Source organism: Oncorhynchus mykiss, chromosome 32 (genome assembly GCF_013265735.2).
Source record: "Oncorhynchus mykiss isolate Arlee chromosome 32, USDA_OmykA_1.1, whole genome shotgun sequence".
NCBI classification, from domain to species: Eukaryota; Metazoa; Chordata; class Actinopteri; order Salmoniformes; family Salmonidae; genus Oncorhynchus; species Oncorhynchus mykiss.
The window spans coordinates 29794446-29817414 of record NC_050572.1 but is presented as its reverse complement, the minus strand read 5'-3'; positions in this window follow the sequence as shown (position 1 = coordinate 29817414).

Sequence of the window (22969 nt, the reverse complement as noted above, 5' to 3'; positions counted from 1 at the left end):
TTATTTTTGGTGGGTTATTATATGATAATTTATACTCATTTAAATTGTTTTAGTTTAGAACGTTTAGAAAATGTTAAAATAATTAGAAAAAGTATGTAAGAAATCTAGTGGTCTTGCCTTCATCAAGCACATTAATTATAATGGATTGGATTTATATTAAGCCTTTTGACCGATTGATGCACTCAAAGAGCTTTTCTAAAGAAAGGTTGAAATTTTGGATGCTTTTATTAAAACATCAGTAGTTAACGACACAAGCATGGATATACATGGTTCATTGTTGCAAAGGTTCCTTGTTTGACAAAGTGTTCATTGAATAGTATGAAAACATTATAATAAATGATCTTGCTTACCTAGTTGTTGATGTCACTGAAGTCAAAAGGGTAGGAAGTGGTGTGGTGTTGGTAGTTGTTGTTGGGGCAACAGTGGTGGTCAGGAGACCTAGAATAGAAATGGAAATACATTTTAGAGGGATTATAAACTTGTAATATGTCATATAACATTGATATATAAGTGTTTTCGAGATTGAGTATTATACACGTTACATGGTGTTTGATAACTCACTGTCATAAATAAACATAGAAATGACAACTGTATGGTAACAAAAGCAGCATACCTGAGACTTTTAAGACTTCCTGTAGAAAACCACTAGGGTGGTTGACATCTTCCTCTTTGTATACATACGTCACGTTTGCCGTGATTTCAGTGCCATCATCACTGTGGACGTAAAAATAGGTTTTGTGTGAGAGTTAAACATGTTCCTTTCATCCTGTTTAGCTGCACAAGCAGCAGCTAAATTAAATTTGCAGAAATTCTAAAGAGTGCAGTTGAGAAAGACGGGTTGGTTCAAGGTTATGACGTTGTACTTACATGAAGTTGGCGTTGGGAAATTGAAACTGTTTGCCGTCTGGTTCACTGAGAACCTTATGGAGCTAAAAGGGGACAAAACATCAAGTTGTCAATTACTATCATGACCTGAACATGACCATGGATGTATCTTATGTGTAGAAGTACAGTATCTTACTAGTCTGTTAATTGAATCCTGTATCTGGGTTTCGGTCTCATTGGTGAGTGTGAGTCTATTACTTAGAGACTCCTGCGTTACATTGGTTATTTTGAAACCAAGGTCGATGGCAAATGAAGTATCTGTAAGTTCTGTGAGCACACAAAAAAAATGGTCACTATAGCAACAGATCAAATGAACTGCTACAATTTAGGAGTTTCAACAACATTAAAAAACATTCAAAAAGTATTTAGATAGCAGGAGCAGTTGAATGTTTACTTATTAAGAGATTATTTTATAGAGTGGAAAAAAATGTCTTCATGAAGCCTAATTTGTTGAACTCACTGATATAAGTTGCATTCTGGAAGGTGGTTTGAGTGGTCGTGAATTGAGGAGACAATTGCTTCTTGACGGCACCAAGGACATCATCCTCAGTGGGGACTGGTGTTTTGACCTTGAATATCAGTTTAACAAAAACTCCCACTGTGCCGAATCTAAGAGAAAATAATAATACATGGAAAATTACATTTCCTAAAGAAAATGTGTGTACTTGCTAGCTTGTCTTAAAGTAATCATGGTTGTAAAATAAGTTACAGGATTGGTAATCACTGCAGTAGTAATGGTAGTGACTGGTTATAATTGGAAAAAGAAAGTCGATGGAAAGATTGATTGATGGATAGGATAGGATAGGAAAGGATAGCCTGAACATATGAAAGTTGGTTTGGTCTCTCTAGCTTGAACGGTTCAAGAGTTAATATTATTTTTGGTGGGTTATTATATGCTAATTTATACTCATTTAAATTGTTTTAGTTTAGAACGTTTAGAAAATGTTAAAATAATTAGAAAAAGTATGTAAGAAATCTAGTGGTCTTGCCTTCATCAAGCACATTAATTATAATGGATTGGATTTATATTAAGCCTTTTGACCGATTGATGCACTCAAAGAGCTTTTCTAAAGAAAGGTTGACATTTTGGATGCTTTTATTAAAACATCAGTAGTTAACGACACAAGCATGGATATACATGGTTCACTGTTGCAAAGGTTCCTTGTTTGACAAAGTGTTCATTGAATTGTATGAAAACATTATAATAAATGATCTTGCTTACTTAGTTGTTGATGTCACTGAAGTCAAAAGGGTAGGAAGTGGTGTGGTGTTGGTAGTTGTTGTTGGGGCAACAGTGGTGGTCAGGAGACCTAGAATAGAAATGGAAATACATTTTAGAGGGATTATAAACTTGTAATATGTCATATAACATTGATATATAAGTGTTTTCGAGATTGAGTATTATACACGTTACATGGTGTTTGATAACTCACTGTCATAAATAAACATAGAAATGACAACTGTATGGTAACAAAAGCAGCATACCTGAGACTTTTAAGACTTCCTGTAGAAAACCACTAGGGTGGTTGACATCTTCCTCTTTGTATACATACGTCACGTTTGCCGTGATTTCAGTGCCATCATCACTGTGGACGTAAAAATAGGTTTTGTGTGAGAGTTAAACATGTTCCTTTCATCCTGTTTAGCTGCACAAGCAGCAGCTAAATGAAATTTGCAGAAATTCTAAAGAGTGCAGTTGAGAAAGACGGGTTGGTTCAAGGTTATGACGTTGTACTTACATGAAGTTGGCGTTGGGAAATTGAAACTGTTTGCCGTCTGGTTCACTGAGAACCTTATGGAGCTAAAAGGGGACAAAACATCAAGTTGTCAATTACTATCATGACCTGAACATGACCATGGATGTATCTTATGTGTAGAAGTACAGTATCTTACTAGTCTGTTAATTGAATCCTGTATCTGGGTTTCGGTCTCATTGGTGAGTGTGAGTCTATTACTTAGAGACTCCTGCGTTACATTGGTTATTTTGAAACCAAGGTCGATGGCAAATGAAGTATCTGTAAGTTCTGTGAGCACACAAAAAAAATGGTCACTATAGCAACAGATCAAATGAACTGCTACAATTTAGGAGTTTCAACAACATTCAAAAACATTCAAAAAGTATTTAGATAGCAGGAGCAGTTGAATGTTTACTTATTAAGAGATTATTTTATAGAGTGGAAAAAATGTCTTCATGAAGCCTAATTTGTTGAACTCACTGATATAAGTTGCATTCTGGAAGGTGGTTTGAGTGGTCGTGAATTGAGGAGACAATTGCTTCTTGACGGCACCAAGGACATCATCCTCAGTGGGGACTGGTGTTTTGACCTTGAATATCAGTTTAACAAAAACTCCCACTGTGCCGAATCTAAGAGAAAATAATAATACATGGAAAATTACATTTCCTAAAGAAAATGTGTGTACTTGCTAGCTTGTCTTAAAGTAATCATGGTTGTAAAATAAGTTACAGGATTGGTAATCACTGCAGTAGTAATGGTAGTGACTGGTTATAATTGGAAAAAGAAAGTCGATGGAAAGATTGATTGATGGATAGGATAGGATAGGAAAGGATAGCCTGAACATATGAAAGTTGGTTCGGTCTCTCTAGCTTGAACGGTTCAAGAGTTAATATTATTTTTGGTGGGTTATTATATGCTAATTTATACTAATTTAAATTGTTTTAGTTTAGAACGTTTAGAAAATGTTAAAATAATTAGAAAAAGTATGTAAGAAATCTAGTGGTCTTGCCTTCATCAAGCACATTAATTATAATGGATTGGATTTATATTAAGCCTTTTGACCGATTGATGCACTCAAAGAGCTTTTCTAAAGAAAGGTTGACATTTTGGATGCTTTTATTAAAACATCAGTAGTTAACGACACAAGCATGGATATACATGGTTCATTGTTGCAAAGGTTCCTTGTTTGACAAAGTGTCAATTGAATAGTATGAAAACATTATAATAAATGATCTTGCTTACCTAGTTGTTGATGTCACTGAAGTCAAAAGGGTAGGAAGTGGTGTGGTGTTGGTAGTTGTTGTTGTTGTTGGGGCAACAGTGGTGGTCAGGAGACCTAGAATAGAAATGGAAATACATTTTAGAGGGATTATAAACTTGTAATATGTCATATAACATTGATATATAAGTGTTTTCGAGATTGAGTATTATACACGTTACATGGTGTTTGATAACTCACTGTCATAAATAAACATAGAAATGACAACTGTATGGTAACAAAAGCAGCATACCTGAGACTTTTAAGACTTCCTGTAGAAAACCACTAGGGTGGTTGACATCTTCCTCTTTGTATACATACGTCACGTTTGCCGTGATTTCAGTGCCATCATCACTGTGGACGTAAAAATAGGTTTTGTGTGAGAGTTAAACATGTTCCTTTCATCCTGTTTAGCTGCACAAGCAGCAGCTAAATGAAATTTGCAGAAATTCTAAAGAGTGCAGTTGAGAAAGACGGGTTGGTTCAAGGTTATGACGTTGTACTTACATGAAGTTGGCGTTGGGAAATTGAAACTGTTTGCCGTCTGGTTCACTGAGAACCTTATGGAGCTAAAAGGGGACAAAACATCAAGTTGTCAATTACTATCATGACCTGAACATGACCATGGATGTATCTTATGTGTAGAAGTACAGTATCTTACTAGTCTGTTAATTGAATCCTGTATCTGGGTTTCGGTCTCATTGGTGAGTGTGAGTCTATTACTTAGAGACTCCTGCGTTACATTGGTTATTTTGAAACCAAGGTCGATGGCAAATGAAGTATCTGTAAGTTCTGTGAGCACACAAAAAAAATGGTCACTATAGCAACAGATCAAATGAACTGCTACAATTTAGGAGTTTCAACAACATTCAAAAACATTCAAAAAGTATTTAGATAGCAGGAGCAGTTGAATGTTTACTTATTAAGAGATTATTTTATAGAGTGGAAAAAATGTCTTCATGAAGCCTAATTTGTTGAACTCACTGATATAAGTTGCATTCTGGAAGGTGGTTTGAGTGGTCGTGAATTGAGGAGACAATTGCTTCTTGACGGCACCAAGGACATCATCCTCAGTGGGGACTGGTGTTTTGACCTTGAATATCAGTTTAACAAAAACTCCCACTGTGCCGAATCTAAGAGAAAATAATAATACATGGAAAATTACATTTCCTAAAGAAAATGTGTGTACTTGCTAGCTTGTCTTAAAGTAATCATGGTTGTAAAATAAGTTACAGGATTGGTAATCACTGCAGTAGTAATGGTAGTGACTGGTTATAATTGGAAAAAGAAAGTCGATGGAAAGATTGATTGATGGATAGGATAGGATAGGAAAGGATAGCCTGAACATATGAAAGTTGGTTCGGTCTCTCTAGCTTGAACGGTTCAAGAGTTAATATTATTTTTGGTGGGTTATTATATGCTAATTTATACTAATTTAAATTGTTTTAGTTTAGAACGTTTAGAAAATGTTAAAATAATTAGAAAAAGTATGTAAGAAATCTAGTGGTCTTGCCTTCATCAAGCACATTAATTATAATGGATTGGATTTATATTAAGCCTTTTGACCGATTGATGCACTCAAAGAGCTTTTCTAAAGAAAGGTTGACATTTTGGATGCTTTTATTAAAACATCAGTAGTTAACGACACAAGCATGGATATACATGGTTCATTGTTGCAAAGGTTCCTTGTTTGACAAAGTGTCAATTGAATAGTATGAAAACATTATAATAAATGATCTTGCTTACCTAGTTGTTGATGTCACTGAAGTCAAAAGGGTAGGAAGTGGTGTGGTGTTGGTAGTTGTTGTTGTTGTTGGGGCAACAGTGGTGGTCAGGAGACCTAGAATAGACATGGAAATACATTTTAGAGGGATTATAAACTTGTAATATGTCATATAACATTGATATATAAGTGTTTTCGAGATTGAGTATTATACACGTTACATGGTGTTTGATAACTCACTGTCATAAATAAACATAGAAATGACAACTGTATGGTAACAAAAGCAGCATACCTGAGACTTTTAAGACTTCCTGTAGAAAACCACTAGGGTGGTTGACATCTTCCTCTTTGTATACATACGTCACGTTTGCCGTGATTTCAGTGCCATCATCACTGTGGACGTAAAAATAGGTTTTGTGTGAGAGTTAAACATGTTCCTTTCATCCTGTTTAGCTGCACAAGCAGCAGCTAAATTAAATTTGCAGAAATTCTAAAGAGTGCAGTTGAGAAAGACGGGTTGGTTCAAGGTTATGACGTTGTACTTACATGAAGTTGGCGTTGGGAAATTGAAACTGTTTGCCGTCTGGTTCACTGAGAACCTTATGGAGCTAAAAGGGGACAAAACATCAAGTTGTCAATTACTATCATGACCTGAACATGACCATGGATGTATCTTATGTGTAGAAGTACAGTATCTTACTAGTCTGTTAATTGAATCCTGTATCTGGGTTTCGGTCTCATTGGTGAGTGTGAGTCTATTACTTAGAGACTCCTGCGTTACATTGGTTATTTTGAAACCAAGGTCGATGGCAAATGAAGTATCTGTAAGTTCTGTGAGCACACAAAAAAATGGTCACTATAGCAACAGATCAAATGAACTGCTACAATTTAGGAGTTTCAACAACATTAAAAAACATTCAAAAAGTATTTAGATAGCAGGAGCAGTTGAATGTTTACTTATTAAGAGATTATTTTATAGAGTGGAAAAAAATGTCTTCATGAAGCCTAATTTGTTGAACTCACTGATATAAGTTGCATTCTGGAAGGTGGTTTGAGTGGTCGTGAATTGAGGAGACAATTGCTTCTTGACGGCACCAAGGACATCATCCTCAGTGGGGACTGGTGTTTTGACCTTGAATATCAGTTTAACAAAAACTCCCACTGTGCCGAATCTAAGAGAAAATAATAATACATGGAAAATTACATTTCCTAAAGAAAATGTGTGTACTTGCTAGCTTGTCTTAAAGTAATCATGGTTGTAAAATAAGTTACAGGATTGGTAATCACTGCAGTAGTAATGGTAGTGACTGGTTATAATTGGAAAAAGAAAGTCGATGGAAAGATTGATTGATGGATAGGATAGGATAGGAAAGGATAGCCTGAACATATGAAAGTTGGTTCGGTCTCTCTAGCTTGAACGGTTCAAGAGTTAATATTATTTTTGGTGGGTTATTATATGATAATTTATACTCATTTAAATTGTTTTAGTTTAGAACGTTTAGAAAATGTTAAAATAATTAGAAAAAGTATGTAAGAAATCTAGTGGTCTTGCCTTCAGCAAGCACATTAATTATAATGGATTGGATTTATATTAAGCCTTTTGACCGATTGATGCACTCAAAGAGCTTTTCTAAAGAAAGGTTGAAATTTTGGATGCTTTTATTAAAACATCAGTAGTTAACGACACAAGCATGGATATACATGGTTCATTGTTGCAAAGGTTCCTTGTTTGACAAAGTGTCAATTGAATAGTATGAAAACATTATAATAAATGATCTTGCTTACCTAGTTGTTGATGTCACTGAAGTCAAAAGGGTAGGAAGTGGTGTGGTGTTGGTAGTTGTTGTTGTTGTTGGGGCAACAGTGGTGGTCAGGAGACCTAGAATAGAAATGGAAATACATTTTAGAGGGATTATAAACTTGTAATATGTCATATAACATTGGTATATAAGTGTTTTCGAGATTGAGTATTATACACGTTACATGGTGTTTGATAACTCACTGTCATAAATAAACATAGAAATGACAACTGTATGGTAACAAAAGCAGCATACCTGAGACTTTTAAGACTTCCTGTAGAAAACCACTAGGGTGGTTGACATCTTCCTCTTTGTATACATACGTCACGTTTGCCGTGATTTCAGTGCCATCATCACTGTGGACGTAAAAATGGGTTTTGTGTGAGAGTTAAACATGTTCCTTTCATCCTGTTTAGCTGCACAAGCAGCAGCTAAATTAAATTTGCAGAAATTCTAAAGAGTGCAGTTGAGAAAGACGGGTTGGTTCAAGGTTATGACGTTGTACTTACATGAAGTTGGCGTTGGGAAATTGAAACTGTTTGCCGTCTGGTTCACTGAGAACCTTATGGAGCTAAAAGGGGACAAAACATCAAGTTGTCAATTACTATCATGACCTGAACATGACCATGGATGTATCTTATGTGTAGAAGTACAGTATCTTACTAGTCTGTTAATTGAATCCTGTATCTGGGTTTCGGTCTCATTGGTGAGTGTGAGTCTATTACTTAGAGACTCCTGCGTTACATTGGTTATTTTGAAACCAAGGTCGATGGCAAATGAAGTATCTGTAAGTTCTGTGAGCACACAAAAAAATGGTCACTATAGCAACAGATCAAATGAACTGCTACAATTTAGGAGTTTCAACAACATTAAAAAACATTCAAAAAGTATTTAGATAGCAGGAGCAGTTGAATGTTTACTTATTAAGAGATTATTTTATAGAGTGGAAAAAATGTCTTCATGAAGCCTAATTTGTTGAACTCACTGATATAAGTTGCATTCTGGAAGGTGGTTTGAGTGGTCGTGAATTGAGGAGACAATTGCTTCTTGACGGCACCAAGGACATCATCCTCAGTGGGGACTGGTGTTTTGACCTTGAATATCAGTTTAACAAAAACTCCCACTGTGCCGAATCTAAGAGAAAATAATAATACATGGAAAATTACATTTCCTAAAGAAAATGTGTGTACTTGCTAGCTTGTCTTAAAGTAATCATGGTTGTAAAATAAGTTACAGGATTGGTAATCACTGCAGTAGTAATGGTAGTGACTGGTTATAATTGGAAAAAGAAAGTCGATGGAAAGATTGATTGATGGATAGGATAGGATAGGAAAGGATAGCCTGAACATATGAAAGTTGGTTCGGTCTCTCTAGCTTGAACGGTTCAAGAGTTAATATTATTTTTGGTGGGTTATTATATGCTAATTTATACTCATTTAAATTGTTTTAGTTTAGAACGTTTAGAAAATGTTAAAATAATTAGAAAAAGTATGTAAGAAATCTAGTGGTCTTGCCTTCATCAAGCACATTAATTATAATGGATTGGATTTATATTAAGCCTTTTGACCGATTGATGCACTCAAAGAGCTTTTCTAAAGAAAGGTTGACATTTTGGATGCTTTTATTAAAACATCAGTAGTTAACGACACAAGCATGGATATACATGGTTCATTGTTGCAAAGGTTCCTTGTTTGACAAAGTGTAAATTGAATAGTATGAAAACATTATAATAAATGATCTTGCTTACCTAGTTGTTGATGTCACTGAAGTCAAAAGGGTAGGAAGTGGTGTGGTGTTGGTAGTTGTTGTTGTTGTTGGGGCAACAGTGGTGGTCAGGATACCTAGAATAGAAATGGAAATACATTTTAGAGGGATTATAAACTTGTAATATGTCATATAACATTGATATATAAGTGTTTTCGAGATTGAGTATTATACACGTTACATGGTGTTTGATAACTCACTGTCATAAATAAACATAGAAATGACAACTGTATGGTAACAAAAGCAGCATACCTGAGACTTTTAAGACTTCCTGTAGAAAACCACTAGGGTGGTTGACATCTTCCTCTTTGTATACATACGTCACGTTTGCCGTGATTTCAGTGCCATCATCACTGTGGACGTAAAAATGGGTTTTGTGTGAGAGTTAAACATATTCCTTTCATCCTGTTTAGCTGCACAAGCAGCAGCTAAATGAAATTTGCAGAAATTCTAAAGAGTGCAGTTGAGAAAGACGGGTTGGTTCAAGGTTATGACGTTGTACTTACATGAAGTTGGCGTTGGGAAATTGAAACTGTTTGCCGTCTGGTTCACTGAGAACCTTATGGAGCTAAAAGGGGACAAAACATCAAGTTGTCAATTACTATCATGACCTGAACATGACCATGGATGTATCTTATGTGTAGAAGTACAGTATCTTACTAGTCTGTTAATTGAATCCTGTATCTGGGTTTCGGTCTCATTGGTGAGTGTGAGTCTATTACTTAGAGACTCCTGCGTTACATTGGTTATTTTGAAACCAAGGTCGATGGCAAATGAAGTATCTGTAAGTTCTGTGAGCACACAAAAAAATGGTCACTATAGCAACAGATCAAATGAACTGCTACAATTTAGGAGTTTCAACAACATTAAAAAACATTCAAAAAGTATTTAGATAGCAGGAGCAGTTGAATGTTTACTTATTAAGAGATTATTTTATAGAGTGGAAAAAAATGTCTTCATGAAGCCTAATTTGTTGAACTCACTGATATAAGTTGCATTCTGGAAGGTGGTTTGAGTGGTCGTGAATTGAGGAGACAATTGCTTCTTGACGGCACCAAGGACATCATCCTCAGTGGGGACTGGTGTTTTGACCTTGAATATCAGTTTAACAAAAACTCCCACTGTGCCGAATCTAAGAGAAAATAATAATACATGGAAAATTACATTTCCTAAAGAAAATGTGTGTACTTGCTAGCTTGTCTTAAAGTAATCATGGTTGTAAAATAAGTTACAGGATTGGTAATCACTGCAGTAGTAATGGTAGTGACTGGTTATAATTGGAAAAAGAAAGTCGATGGAAAGATTGATTGATGGATAGGATAGGATAGGAAAGGATAGCCTGAACATATGAAAGTTGGTTCGGTCTCTCTAGCTTGAACGGTTCAAGAGTTAATATTATTTTTGGTGGGTTATTATATGCTAATTTATACTCATTTAAATTGTTTTAGTTTAGAACGTTTAGAAAATGTTAAAATAATTAGAAAAAGTATGTAAGAAATCTAGTGGTCTTGCCTTCAGCAAGCACATTAATTATAATGGATTGGATTTATATTAAGCCTTTTGACCGATTGATGCACTCAAAGAGCTTTTCTAAAGAAAGGTTGACATTTTGGATGCTTTTAATTAAAACATCAGTAGTTAACGACACAAGCATGGATATACATGGTTCATTGTTGCAAAGGTTCCTTGTTTGACAAAGTGTTCATTGAATTGTATGAAAACATTATAATAAATTATCTTGCTTACCTAGTTGTTGATGTCACTGAAGTCAAAAGGGTAGGAAGTGGTGTGGTGTTGGTAGTTGTTGCAGTGATCGTTGGAGCAGCAGTTGTTGTAGTTAGGGCTGCAATGGTCGCAGATGCTAAAGCTGTTGTAGGAGCTGCAGTTGTCGTGGAAGCTACAGTTGTTGTAGGTGATGTTGTTGTGGTTGTCGTAGGAGCTGAAGTTGTAGTTGTTGTAGAAGGTGCTGCAGTCACTCCGGTCGTTAGAACAGCAGTTGTTGTAGTGGGAGCTGCACTAGTTGTCGTAGTAGGTTGTGGAGTTGCAGTGGTCATAGGAGCAGCAGTTGTTGTAGTTAGGGCTGCAGTGGTTGTCGTAAATGCTAAAGCTGTTGTTGGAGCTGCAGTTGTCGTGGGAGCTACAGTTGTTGTAAGTGCTGTTGTCGTTGTTGTAGTAGGAGCTGCTCTGGTTGTCGTAGTAGGTTGTGGAGTTGCAGTGGTCATAGGAGCAGCAGTTGTTGTAGTTAGAGCTGCAGTGGTTGTCTTAGATGCTAAAGCTGTTGAAGGAGCTGCAGTTGTCGTGGGAGCTACAGTTGCTGAGGGTGCTGTTGTTGTGGTTGTCATAGGAGCTGAAGTTGTAGTTGTTGTAGATGGTGCTGCAGTCGTTGTTGTCGTAAGAACAGCAGTTGTTGTAGTAGAAGCTGCACTGGTTGTCGTAGTAGGTTCTGGAGTTGTAGTGGTCGTAGGAACAGCAGTTGTTGTAGTTAGGGCTGCAATGGTCGTAGATGCTAAAGCTGTTGTAGGAGCTGCAGTTGTCGTGGGAGCAACAGTTGTTGTAGGTGCTGTTGTTGTGGTTGTCGTAGGAGCTGAAGTTGTAGTTGTTGTTGATGGTGCTGCAGTCGTTGTTGTCGTAAGAACAGCAGTTGTTGTAGAAGGAGCTGCACTTTTTGTCGTAGTAGGTTGTGGAGTTGCAGTGGTCGTAGGAGCAGCAGTTGTTGTAGTTAGAGTTGCAGTGGTTGTCGTAGAGGCAGCTGCTGTGGTTGAAGTAGATGCTAAAGTTGTTGTAGGGGCTACAGCTGTCGTGGGAGCTACAGTTGTAGTAGGTGTTCCTGTTGTGGTTGTCGTATGAGCTGAAGTTGTAGTTGTTGTAGCAGGAGCTGCAGTGGTTGTCGTAATAGGTTCTGGAGTTGTAGTGGTCGATTGAGCAGCAGTTGTTGTAGTTAGAGCTGCAGTGGTTGTCGTAGATGCAGCTGCTGTGGTTGAAGTAGATGATAAAGTTGTTGTAGAAGCTGCAGTTGGCGTGGGAGCTACAGTTGTTGTAGGTGTAGCTGTTGTGGTTGTCGTAGGAGCTGAAGATGTAGTTGTTGTAGCAGGAGCTGCAGTGGTTGTCATAATAGTTTCTGGAGTTGTAGTGGTTGTTTGAGCAGCAGTTGTTGTAGTTAGAGCTGCAGTGGTTGTCGTACTGGCAGCTGCTGTGGATGAAGTAGTTGATAAAGTTGTTTTAGGAGCTGCAGTTGTCGTGGGAGCTACAGTTGTTGTAGGTGTTGCTGTTGTGGTTGTCGTAGGCGCTGAAGTTGTAGTTGTTGTAGGCGCTGAAGTTGTAGTTGTTGTAGAAGGTGCTGCAGTCGCAGTGGTTGTGAGAATAGCAGTTGTTGTTGCAGGAACTGCAGTGGTTGTCGTAATAGGTTCTGGAATTGTAGTGGTCGTTGGAGCAGCAGTTGTTGTAGTTAGAGCAGCTGTGGTTGTCGTAGAGGCAGCTGCTGTGGTTGACGTAGAAGCTACAGTTGTTGTATCAGGACCTGTAGTTGTGATTGTTGTAGTAAGTACAGCAGGTGGAGTGGTCGTCGGAGCTACAGTTGTAGGAACTGCAGGTGTTGTAGTAGGTGCTGTTGTTGTGGTTGTCGTAGGAGCAGAAGTTGTAGTTGTTGTAGAAGGTGCTGCAGTCACTGTGGTCGTTAGAACAGCAGTTGTTGTAGTAGGAGTTGCACTGGTTGTTGTAATAGGTTCTGGAGTTGCAGTGGTCGTAGGAGCAGCAGTTGTTGTAGTTAGAGCTGCAGTGGCTGTCGAAGAGGCAGCTGCTGTGGTTGAAGTGGACGCTAAAGTTGTTGTAGGAGCTGGAGTTGTAGTGGGAGCTACAGTTGTTGTAGTTGCTGTTGTTGTGGTTGTCGTAGGAGCTGAAGTTGTAGTTGTAGCAGGAGCAGCAGTGGTTGTCGTAATAGGTTCTGGAGTTGTAGTGGTCGATTGAGCAGCAGTTGTTGTAGTTAGAGCTGCAGTGGTTGTCGTAGAGGCAGCTGCTGTGGTTGAAGTAGATGATAAAGTTGTTGTAGGAGCTGCAGTTGGCGTGGGAGCTACAGTTGTTGTAGGTGTAGCTGTTGTGGTTGTCGTAGGAGCTGAAGATGTAGTTGTTGTAGCAGGAGCTGCAGTGGTTGTCGTAATAGTTTCTGGAGTTGTAGTGGTTGTTTGAGCAGCAGTTGTTGTAGTTAGAGCTGCAGTGGTTGTCGTAGAGGCAGCTGCTGTGGATGAAGTAGTTGATAAAGTTGTTTTAGGAGCTGCAGTTGTCGTGGGAGCTACAGTTGTTGTAGGTGTTGCTGTTGTGGTTGTCGTAGGCGCTGAAGTTGTAGTTGTTGTAGGCGCTGAAGTTGTAGTTGTTGTAGAAGGTGCTGCAGTCGCAGTGGTTGTGAGAATAGCAGTTGTTGTTGCAGGAACTGCAGTGGTTGTCGTAATAGGTTCTGGAATTGTAGTGGTCGTTGGAGCAGCAGTTGTTGTAGTTAGAGCAGCTGTGGTTGTCATAGAGGCAGCTGCTGTGGTTGACGTAGAAGCTACAGTTGTTGTATCAGGACCTGTAGTTGTGATTGTTGTAGTAAGTACAGCAGGTGGAGTGGTCGTCGGAGCTACAGTTGTAGGAACTGCAGGTGTTGTAGTAGGTGCTGTTGTTGTGGTTGTCGTAGGAGCTGAAGTTGTAGTTGTTGTAGAAGGTGCTGCAGTCACTGTGGTCGTAAGAACAGCAGTTGTTGTAGTAGGAGTTGCACTGGTTGTCGTAGTAGGTTGTGGAGTTGCAGTGGTCGTAGGAGCAGCAGTTGTTGTAGTTAGGGCTGCAGTGGTTGTTGTAGATGCTAAAGCTGTTGAAGGAGCTGCAGTTGTCGTGGGAGCTACAGTTGTTGTGGGTGCTGTTGTTGTGGTTGTCGTAGGAGCTGAAGTTGTAGTTGTTGTAGATGGTGCTGCAGTCGTTGTTGTCGTAAGAACAGCAGTTGTTGTAGTAGGAGCTGCACTGGTTGTCGTAGTAGGTTCTGGAGTTGTAGTGGTCGTAGGAACAGCAGTTGTTGTAGTTAGGGCTGATGTGGCTGTCGTAGGGGCAGCTGCTGTGGTTGAAGTAGATGCTAAAGTTGTTGTAGGAGCTGCAGTTGTCGTGGGAACTACAGTTGTTGAAGGAGTAGTTGTAGGTTTTGTTGTTGTGGTTGTCGTAGACCCTGAAGTTGTAGTTGTTGTAGAAGGTGCTGCATTCGCAGTAATTGTAAGAATAGCAGTTGTTGTTGCAAGAGCTGCAGTGGTTGTCGTAATAGGTTCTGGTGTTGTTGTGGTCGTTGGAGCAGTAGTTGTTGTAGTTAGAGCTGCTGTGGTTGTCGTAGAGACGGTTGCTGTGGTTGACGTAGAAGCTACAGTTGTTGTATCAGGACCTGTAGTTGTGATTGTTGTAGCAAGTACAGCAGGTGGAGTGGTCATCTGAGCTACAGTTGTGGGAACTGCAGGTGTTGTAGTAGGTGCTGTTGTTGTGGTTGTCGTAGGAGCTGAAGTTGTAGTTGTTGTAGATGGTGCTGTAGTCGTTGTTGTCGTAAGAACAGCAGTTGTTGTAGTAGGAGCTGCACTGGTTGTCGTAGTAGGTTCTGAAGTTGTAGTGGTCGTAGGAGCAGCAGTTGTTGTAGTTAGGGCTGCAGTGGCTGTAGAAGAGGCAGCTGCTGTGGTTGAAGTGGACGCTAAAGTTGTTGTAGGAGCTGGAGTTGTCGTGGGAGCTACAGTTGTTGTAGTTGCTGTTGTTGTGGTTGTCGTAGGAGCTGAAGTTGTAGTTGTAGCAGGAGCTGCAGTGGTTGTCGTAATAGGTTCTGGAGTTGTAGTGGTCGTTTGAGCAGCAGTTGTCTTAGTTAGTGCTGCAGTGGTTGTCGTAGAGGCAGCTGCTGTGGTTGAAGTAGATGATAAAGTTGTTGTAGGAGCTGCAGCTGTCGTGGGAGCTACAGTTGTTGTAGGTGTAGCTGTTGTAGTTGTCGTAGGAGCTGAAGTTGTAGTTGTTGTAGCAGGAGCTGCAGTGGTTGTCGTAATAGGTTCTGGAGTTGTAGTGGTCGTTTGAGCAGCAGTTGTCTTAGTTAGTGCTGCAGTGGTTGTCGTAGAGGCAGCTGCTGTGGTTGAAGTAGATGCTAAAGTTGTTGTAGGAGCTGCAGTTGGCGTGGGAGCTACAGTTGTTGTAGGTGTTGCTGTTGTGGTTGTCGTAGGCGCTGAAGTTGTAGTTGTTGTAGGCGCTGAAGTTGTAGTTGTTGTAGAAGGTGCTGCAGTCGCAGTGGTTGTAAGAATAGCAGTTGTTGTTGCAAGAGCTGCAGTGGTTGTCGTAATAGGTTGTGGAGTTGTTGTGGTCGTTGGAGCAGCAGTTGTTGTAGTTAGAGCTGTTGTGGTTGTCGTAGAGGCAGTTGCTGTGGTTGACGTAGAAGCTACAGTTGTTGTATCAGGACCTGTAGTTGTTATTGTTGTAGCAAGTACAGCAGGTGGAGTGGTCGTCGGAGCTACAGTTGTAGGAACTGCAGGTGTTGTAGTAGGTGCTGTTGTTGTGGTTGTCGTAGGAGCTGAAGTCGTAGTTGTTGTAGAAGGTGCTGCAGTCACTGTGGTCGTAAGAACAGCAGTTGTTGTAGTAGGAGTTGCACTGGTTGACGTAGTAGGTTGTGGAGTTGCAGTGGTCGTAGGAGCAGCAGTTGTTGTAGTTAGAACTGCAGTGGTTGTCGTAGATGCTAAAGCTGTTGAAGGAGCTGCAGTTGTCGTGGGAGCTACAGTTGTTGTAGGTGCTGTTGTTGTGGTTGTCGTAGGAGCTGAAGTTGTAGTTGTTGTAGAAGGTGCTGCAGTCACTGTGGTCGTTAGAACAGCAGTTGTTGTAGTAGGAGTTGCACTGGTTGTTGTAATAGGTTCTGGAGTTGCAGTGGTCGTAGGAGCAGCAGTTGTTGTAGTTAGAGCTGCAGTGGCTGTCGAAGAGGCAGCTGCTGTGGTTGAAGTGGACGCTAAAGTTGTTGTAGGAGCTGGAGTTGTAGTGGGAGCTACAGTTGTTGTAGTTGCTGTTGTTGTGGTTGTCGTAGGAGCTGAAGTTGTAGTTGTAGCAGGAGCAGCAGTGGTTGTCGTAATAGGTTCTGGAGTTGTAGTGGTCGATTGAGCAGCAGTTGTTGTAGTTAGAGCTGCAGTGGTTGTCGTAGAGGCAGCTGCTGTGGTTGAAGTAGATGATAAAGTTGTTGTAGGAGCTGCAGTTGGCGTGGGAGCTACAGTTGTTGTAGGTGTAGCTGTTGTGGTTGTCGTAGGAGCTGAAGATGTAGTTGTTGTAGCAGGAGCTGCAGTGGTTGTCGTAATAGTTTCTGGAGTTGTAGTGGTTGTTTGAGCAGCAGTTGTTGTAGTTAGGGCTGCAGTGGTTGTTGTAGATGCTAAAGCTGTTGAAGGAGCTGCAGTTGTCGTGGGAGCTACAGTTGTTGTGGGTGCTGTTGTTGTGGTTGTCGTAGGAGCTGAAGTTGTAGTTGTTGTAGATGGTGCTGCAGTCGTTGTTGTCGTAAGAACAGCAGTTGTTGTAGTAGGAGCTGCACTGGTTGTCGTAGTAGGTTCTGGAGTTGTAGTGGTCGTAGGAACAGCAGTTGTTGTAGTTAGGGCTGCAGTGGCTGTCGTAGGGGCAGCAGCTGTGGTTGAAGTAGATGCTAAAGTTGTTGTAGGAGCTGCAGTTGTCGTGGGAGCTACAGTTGTTGAAGGAGTTGTTGTAGCAGGAGCTGCAGTGGTTGTCGTAATAGGTTCTGGAGTTGTAGTGGTCGTTTGAGCAGCAGTTGTTGTAGTTAGAGCTGCAGTGGTTGTCGTAGAGGCAGCTGCTGTGGTTGAAGTAGATGATAAAGGTGTTGTAGGAGCTGCAGTTGGCGTGGGAGCTACAGTTGTTGTAGGTGTTGCTGTTGTGGTTGTCGTAGGCGCTGAAGTTGTAGTTGTTGTAGAAGGAGCTGCAGTCGCAGTGGTTGTAAGAATAGCAGTTGTTGTTGCAGGAACTGCAGTGGTTGTCGTAATAGGTTCTGGAATTGTTGTGGTCGTTGGAGCAGCAGTTGTTGTAGTTAGAGCTGCAGTGGTTGTCGTAGAGGCAGCTGCTGTGGATGAAGTAGTTGATACAGTTGTTGTAGGAGCTGCAGTTGTCGTGGGAGCTACAGTTGTTGTAGGTGTTGCTGTTGTGGTTGTCGTAGGCGCTGAAGTTGTAGTTGTTGTAGAAGGTGCTGCAGTCACTGTGGTCGTTAGAACAGCAGTTGTTGTAGTCGGAGCTGCACTGGTTGTCGTAATAGGTTCTGGAGTTGCAGTGGTCGTAGGAGCAGCAGTTGTTGTAGTTAGAGCTGCAGTGGTTGTCGTAGAGGCAGCTGTTGTGGTTGAAGTGGACGCTAAAGTTGTTGTATGAGCTGGAGTTGTCGTGGGAGCTACAGTTGTTGTAGTTGCTGTTGTTGTGGTTGTCGTAGGAGCTGAAGTTGTAGTTGTAGCAGGAGCTGCAGTGGTTGTCGTAATAGGTTCTGGAGTTGTAGAGGTGGTTTGAGTAGCAGTTGTTGTAGTTATAGCTACAGTGGTTGTCGTAGAGGCAGCTGCTGTTGTTGACGTAGATGATAAAGTTGTTGTAGGAGCTGCAGTTGGCGTGGGAGCTACAGTTGTTGTAGGTGTTGCTGTTGTGGTTGTCGTAGGCGCTGAAGTTGTAGTTGTTGTAGGTGCTGAAGTTGTAGTTGTTGTAGAAGGTGCTGCAGTCACTGTGGTCGTTAGAACAGCAGTTGTTGTAGTAGGAGCTGCACTGGTTGTCGTAATAGGTTCTGGAGTTGCAGTGGTCGTAGGAGCAGTAGTTGTTGTAGTTAGAGCTGCAGTGGCTGTCGAAGAGGCAGCTGCTGTGGTTGCAGTGGACGCTAAAGTTGTTGTAGGAGCTGGATTTGTAGTTGTCGTTTGAGCAGCAGTTGTTGTAGTTAGAGCTGCAGTGGTTGTCGTAGAGGCAGCTGCTGTGGTTGAAGTAGATGATAAAGTTGTTGTAGGAGCTGCAGTTGGCGTGGGAGCTACAGTTGTTGTAGGTGTAGCTGTTGTGGTTGTCGTAGGAGCTGAAGATGTAGTTGTTGCAGCAGGAGCTGCAGTGGTTGTCGTAATAGGTTCTGGAGTTGTAATGGTCGTTTGAGCAGCAGTTGTTGTAGTTAGAGCTGCAGTGGTTGTCGTAGAGGCAGCTGTTGTGGTTGAAGTAGATGATAAAGTTGTTGTAGGAGCTGCAGTTGTCGTGGGAGCTACAGTTGTTGTAGGTGTTGCTGTTGTGGTTGTCGTAGGCACTGAAGTTGTAGTTGTTGTAGAAGGTGAAGCAGGCGCAGCGGTTGTAAGAATAGCAGTTGTTGTAGTAGGAGTTGCACTGGTTGTCGTAGTAGGTTGTGGAGTTGCAGTGGTCGTAGGAGCAGCAGTTGTTGTAGTTAGGGCTGCAGTGGTTGTCGTAGATGCTAAAGCTGTTGAAGGAGCTGCAGTTGTCGTGGGAGCTACAGTTGTTGTAGGTGCTGTTGTTGTGGTTGTCGTAGGAGCTGAAGTTGTAGTTGTTGTAGAAGGTGCTGCAGTCACTGTGGTCGTTAGAACAGCAGTTGTTGTAGTAGGAGCTGCACTGGTTGTCGTAATAGGTTCTGGAGTTGCAGTGGTCGTAGGAGCAGCATTTGTTGTAGTTAGAGCTGCAGTGGCTGTCGAAGAGGCAGCTGCTGTGGTTGAAGTAGATGATAAAGTTTTTGTAGGAGCTGCAGTTGTCGTGGGAGCTACAGTTGTTGTAGTTGCTGTTGTTGTGGTTGTCGTAGGAGCTGAAGTTGTAGTTGTAGCAGGAGCTGCAGTGGTTGTCGTTATAGGTTCTGGAGTTCTGGAGAGTTCTGGAGTTCTGGAGAGGTTCTGGAGAGCTACAGTTGTTGTAGTTGCTGTTGTTGTGGTTGTCGTAGGAGCTGAAGTTGTAGTTGTAGTAGGTGCTGTTGTTGTGGTTGTCGTAGGAGATAAAGTTGTAGTTGTTGTAGAAGGTGCTGCAGTCACTGTGGTCGTGAGAACAGCAGTTGTTGTAGTGGAAGCTGCACTGGTTGTCGTAGTAGGTTCTGGAGTTGTAGTGGTCGTAGGAACAGCAGTTGTTGTAGTTAGGGCTGCAGTGGCTGTTGTAGGGGCAGCAGCTGTGGTTGAAGTAGATGCTAAAGTTGTTGTAGGAGCTGCAGTTGTAGTGGGAGCTACAGTTGTTGAAGGAGTTGTTGTAGCAGGAGCTGCAGTGGTTGTCGTAATAGGTTCTGGAGTTGTAGTGGTCGTTTGAGCAGCAGTTGTTGTAGTTAGAGCTGCAGTGGTTGTCGTAGAGGCAGCTGCTGTGGATGAAGTAGTTGATACAGTTGTTGTAGGAGCTGCAGTTGTCGTGGGAGCTACAGTTGCTGTAGGTGTTGCTGTTGTGGTTGTCGTAGGCGCTGAAGTTGTAGTTGTTGTAGGCGCTGAAGTTGTAGTTGTTGTAGAAGGTGCTGCAGTTGCTGTGGTTGTAAGAATAGCAGTTGTTGTTGCAGGAACTGCAGTGGTTGTCGTAATAGGTTCTGGAATTGTAGTGGTCGTTGGAGCAGCAGTTGTTGTAGTTAGAGCAGCTGTGGTTGTCGTAGAGGCAGCTGCTGTGGTTGACGTAGAAGCTACAGTTGTTGTATCAGGACCTGTAGTTGTGATTGTTGTAGTAAGTACAGCAGGTGGAGTGGTCGTCGGAGCTACAGTTGTAGGAACTTCAGGTGTTGTAGTAGGTGCTGTTGTTGTGGTTGTCGTAGGAGATAAAGTTGTAGTTGTTGTAGAAGGTGCTGCAGTCACTGTGGTCGTAAGAACAGCAGTTGTTGTAGTGGAAGCTGCACTGGTTGTCGTAGTAGGTTCTGGAGTTGTAGTGGTCGTAGGAACAGCAGTTGTTGTAGTTAGGGCTGCAGTGGCTGTTGTAGGGGCAGCAGCTGTGGTTGAAGTAGATGCTAAAGTTGTTGTAGGAGCTGCAGTTGTAGTGGGAGCTACAGTTGTTGAAGGAGTTGTTGTAGCAGGAGCTGCAGTGGTTGTCGTAATAGGTTCTGGAGTTGTAGTGGTCGTTTGAGCAGCAGTTGTTGTAGTTAGAGCTGCAGTGGTTGTCGTAGAGGCAGCTGCTGTGGATGAAGTAGTTGATACAGTTGTTGTAGGAGCTGCAGTTGTCGTGGGAGCTACAGTTGCTGTAGGTGTTGCTGTTGTGGTTGTCGTAGGCGCTGAAGTTGTAGTTGTTGTAGGCGCTGAAGTTGTAGTTGTTGTAGAAGGTGCTGCAGTTGCTGTGGTTGTAAGAATAGCAGTTGTTGTTGCAGGAACTGCAGTGGTTGTCGTAATAGGTTCTGGAATTGTAGTGGTCGTTGGAGCAGCAGTTGTTGTAGTTAGAGCAGCTGTGGTTGTCGTAGAGGCAGCTGCTGTGGTTGACGTAGAAGCTACAGTTGTTGTATCAGGACCTGTAGTTGTGATTGTTGTAGTAAGTACAGCAGGTGGAGTGGTCGTCGGAGCTACAGTTGTAGGAACTTCAGGTGTTGTAGTAGGTGCTGTTGTTGTGGTTGTCGTAGGAGATAAAGTTGTAGTTGTTGTAGAAGGTGCTGCAGTCACTGTGGTCGTAAGAACAGCAGTTGTTGTAGTAGGAGTTGCACTGGTTGTCGTAGTAGGTTGTGGAGTTGCAGTGGTCGTAGTAGCAGCAGTTGTTGTAGTTAGGGCTGCAGTGGTTGTCGTAGATGCTAAAGCTGTTGAAGGAGCTGCAGTTTTCGTGGGAGCTACAGTTGTTGTGGGTGCTGTTGTTGTGGTTGTCATAGGAGCTGAAGTTGTAGTTGTTGTAGATGGTGCTGCAGTCGTTGTTGTCGTAAGAACAGCAGTTGTTGTAGTAGAAGCTGCACTGGTTGTCGTAGTAGGTTCTGGAGTTGTAGTGGTCGTAGGAACAGCAGTTGTTGTAGTTAGGGCTGCAGTGGCTGTCGTAGGGGCAGCAGCTGTGGTTGAAGTAGATGCTAAAGTTGTTGTAGGAGCTGCAGTTGTAGTGGGAGCTACAGTTGTTGAAGGAGTTGTTGTAGCAAGAGCTGCAGTGGTTGTCGTAATAGGTTCTGGAGTTGTAGTGGTCGTTTGAGCAGCAGTTGTTGTAGTTAGAGCTGCAGTGGTTGTCGTAGAGGCAGCTGCTGTGGTTGAAGTAGATGATAAAGGTGTTGTAGGAGCTGCAGTTGGCGTGGGAGCTACAGTTGTTGTAGGTGTTGCTGTTGTGGTTGTCGTAGGCGCTGAAGTTGTAGTTGTTGTAGAAGGAGCTGCAGTCGCAGTGGTTGTAAGAATAGCAGTTGTTGTTGCAGGAACTGCAGTGGTTGTCGTAATAGGTTCTGGAATTGTAGTGGTCGTTGGAGCAGCAGTTGTTGTAGTTAGAGCAGCTGTGGTTGTCGTAGGGGCAGCTACTGTGGTTGACGTAGAAGTTACAGTTGTTGTAGGAGCTGCAGTTGTCGTGGGAGCTACAGTTGTTGTAGGTGTTGCTGTTGTGGTTGTCGTAGGCGCTGAAGTTGTAGTTGTTGTAGAAGGTGCTGCAGTCACTGTGGTCGTTAGAACAGCAGTTGTTGTAGTAGGAGCTGCACTGGTTGTCGTAATAGGTTCTGGAGTTGCAGTGGTCGTAGGAGCAGCAGTTGTTGTAGTTAGAGCTGCAGTGGTTGTCGTAGAGGCAGCTGCTGTGGTTGAAGTGGACGCTAAAGTTGTTGTAGGAGCTGGAGTTGTCGTGGGAGCTACAGTTGTTGTAGTTGCTGTTGTTGTGGTTGTCGTAGGAGCTGAAGTTGTAGTTGTAGCAGGAGCTGCAGTGGTTGTCGTAATAGGTTCTGGAGATGTAGAGGTGGTTTGAGTAGCAGTTGTTGTAGTTATCGCTACAGTGGTTGTCGTAGAGGCAGCTGCTGTTGTTGACGTAGATGATAAAGTTGTTGTAGGAGCTGCAGTTGGCGTGGGAGCTACAGTTGTTGTAGGTGTAGCTGTTGTGGTTGTCGTAGGCGCTGAAGTTGTAGATGTTGTAGGCGCTGAAGTTGTAGTTGTTGTAGAAGGTGCTGCAGTCACTGTGGTTGTTAGAACAGCAGTTGTTGTAGTAGGAGCTGCACTGGTTGTCGTAATAGGTTCTGGAGTTGCAGTGGTCGTAGGAGCAGTAGTTGTTGTAGTTAGAGCTGCAGTGGCTGTCGAAGAGGCAGCTGCTGTGGTTGAAGTAGATGATAAAGTTGTTGTAGGAGCTGCAGTTGGCGTGGGAGCTAGAGTTGTTGTAGGTGTAGCTGTTGTGGTTGTCGTAGGAGCTGAAGATGTAGTTGTTGTAGCAGGAGCTGCAGTGGTTGTCGTAATAGGTTCTGGAGTTGTAGAGGTGGTTTGAGTAGCAGTTGTTGTAGTTATAGCTGCAGTGGTTGTCGTAGAGGCAGCTGCTGTGGATGAAGTAGTTGATACAGTTGTTGTAGGAGCTGCAGTTGTCGTGGGAGCTACAGTTGTTGTAGGTGTTGCTGTTGTGGTTGTCGTAGGCGCTGAAGTTGTAGTTGTTGAAGAAGGTGAAGCAGGCGCAGCAGTTGTAAGAATAGCAGTTGTTGTAGTAGGAGTTGCACTGGTTGTCGTAGTAGGTTGTGGAGTTGCAGTGGTCGTAGGAGCAGCAGTTGTTGTAGTTAGAGCTGCAGTGGTTGTCGTAGAGGCAGCTGCTGTGGTTGAAGTAGATGATAAAGTTGTTGTAGGAGCTGCAGTTGGCGTGGGAGCTAGAGTTGTTGTAGGTGTAGCTGTTGTGGTTGTCGTAGGAGCTGAAGATGTAGTTGTTGTAGCAGGAGCTGCAGTGGTTGTCGTAATAGGTTCTGGAGTTGTAGAGGTGGTTT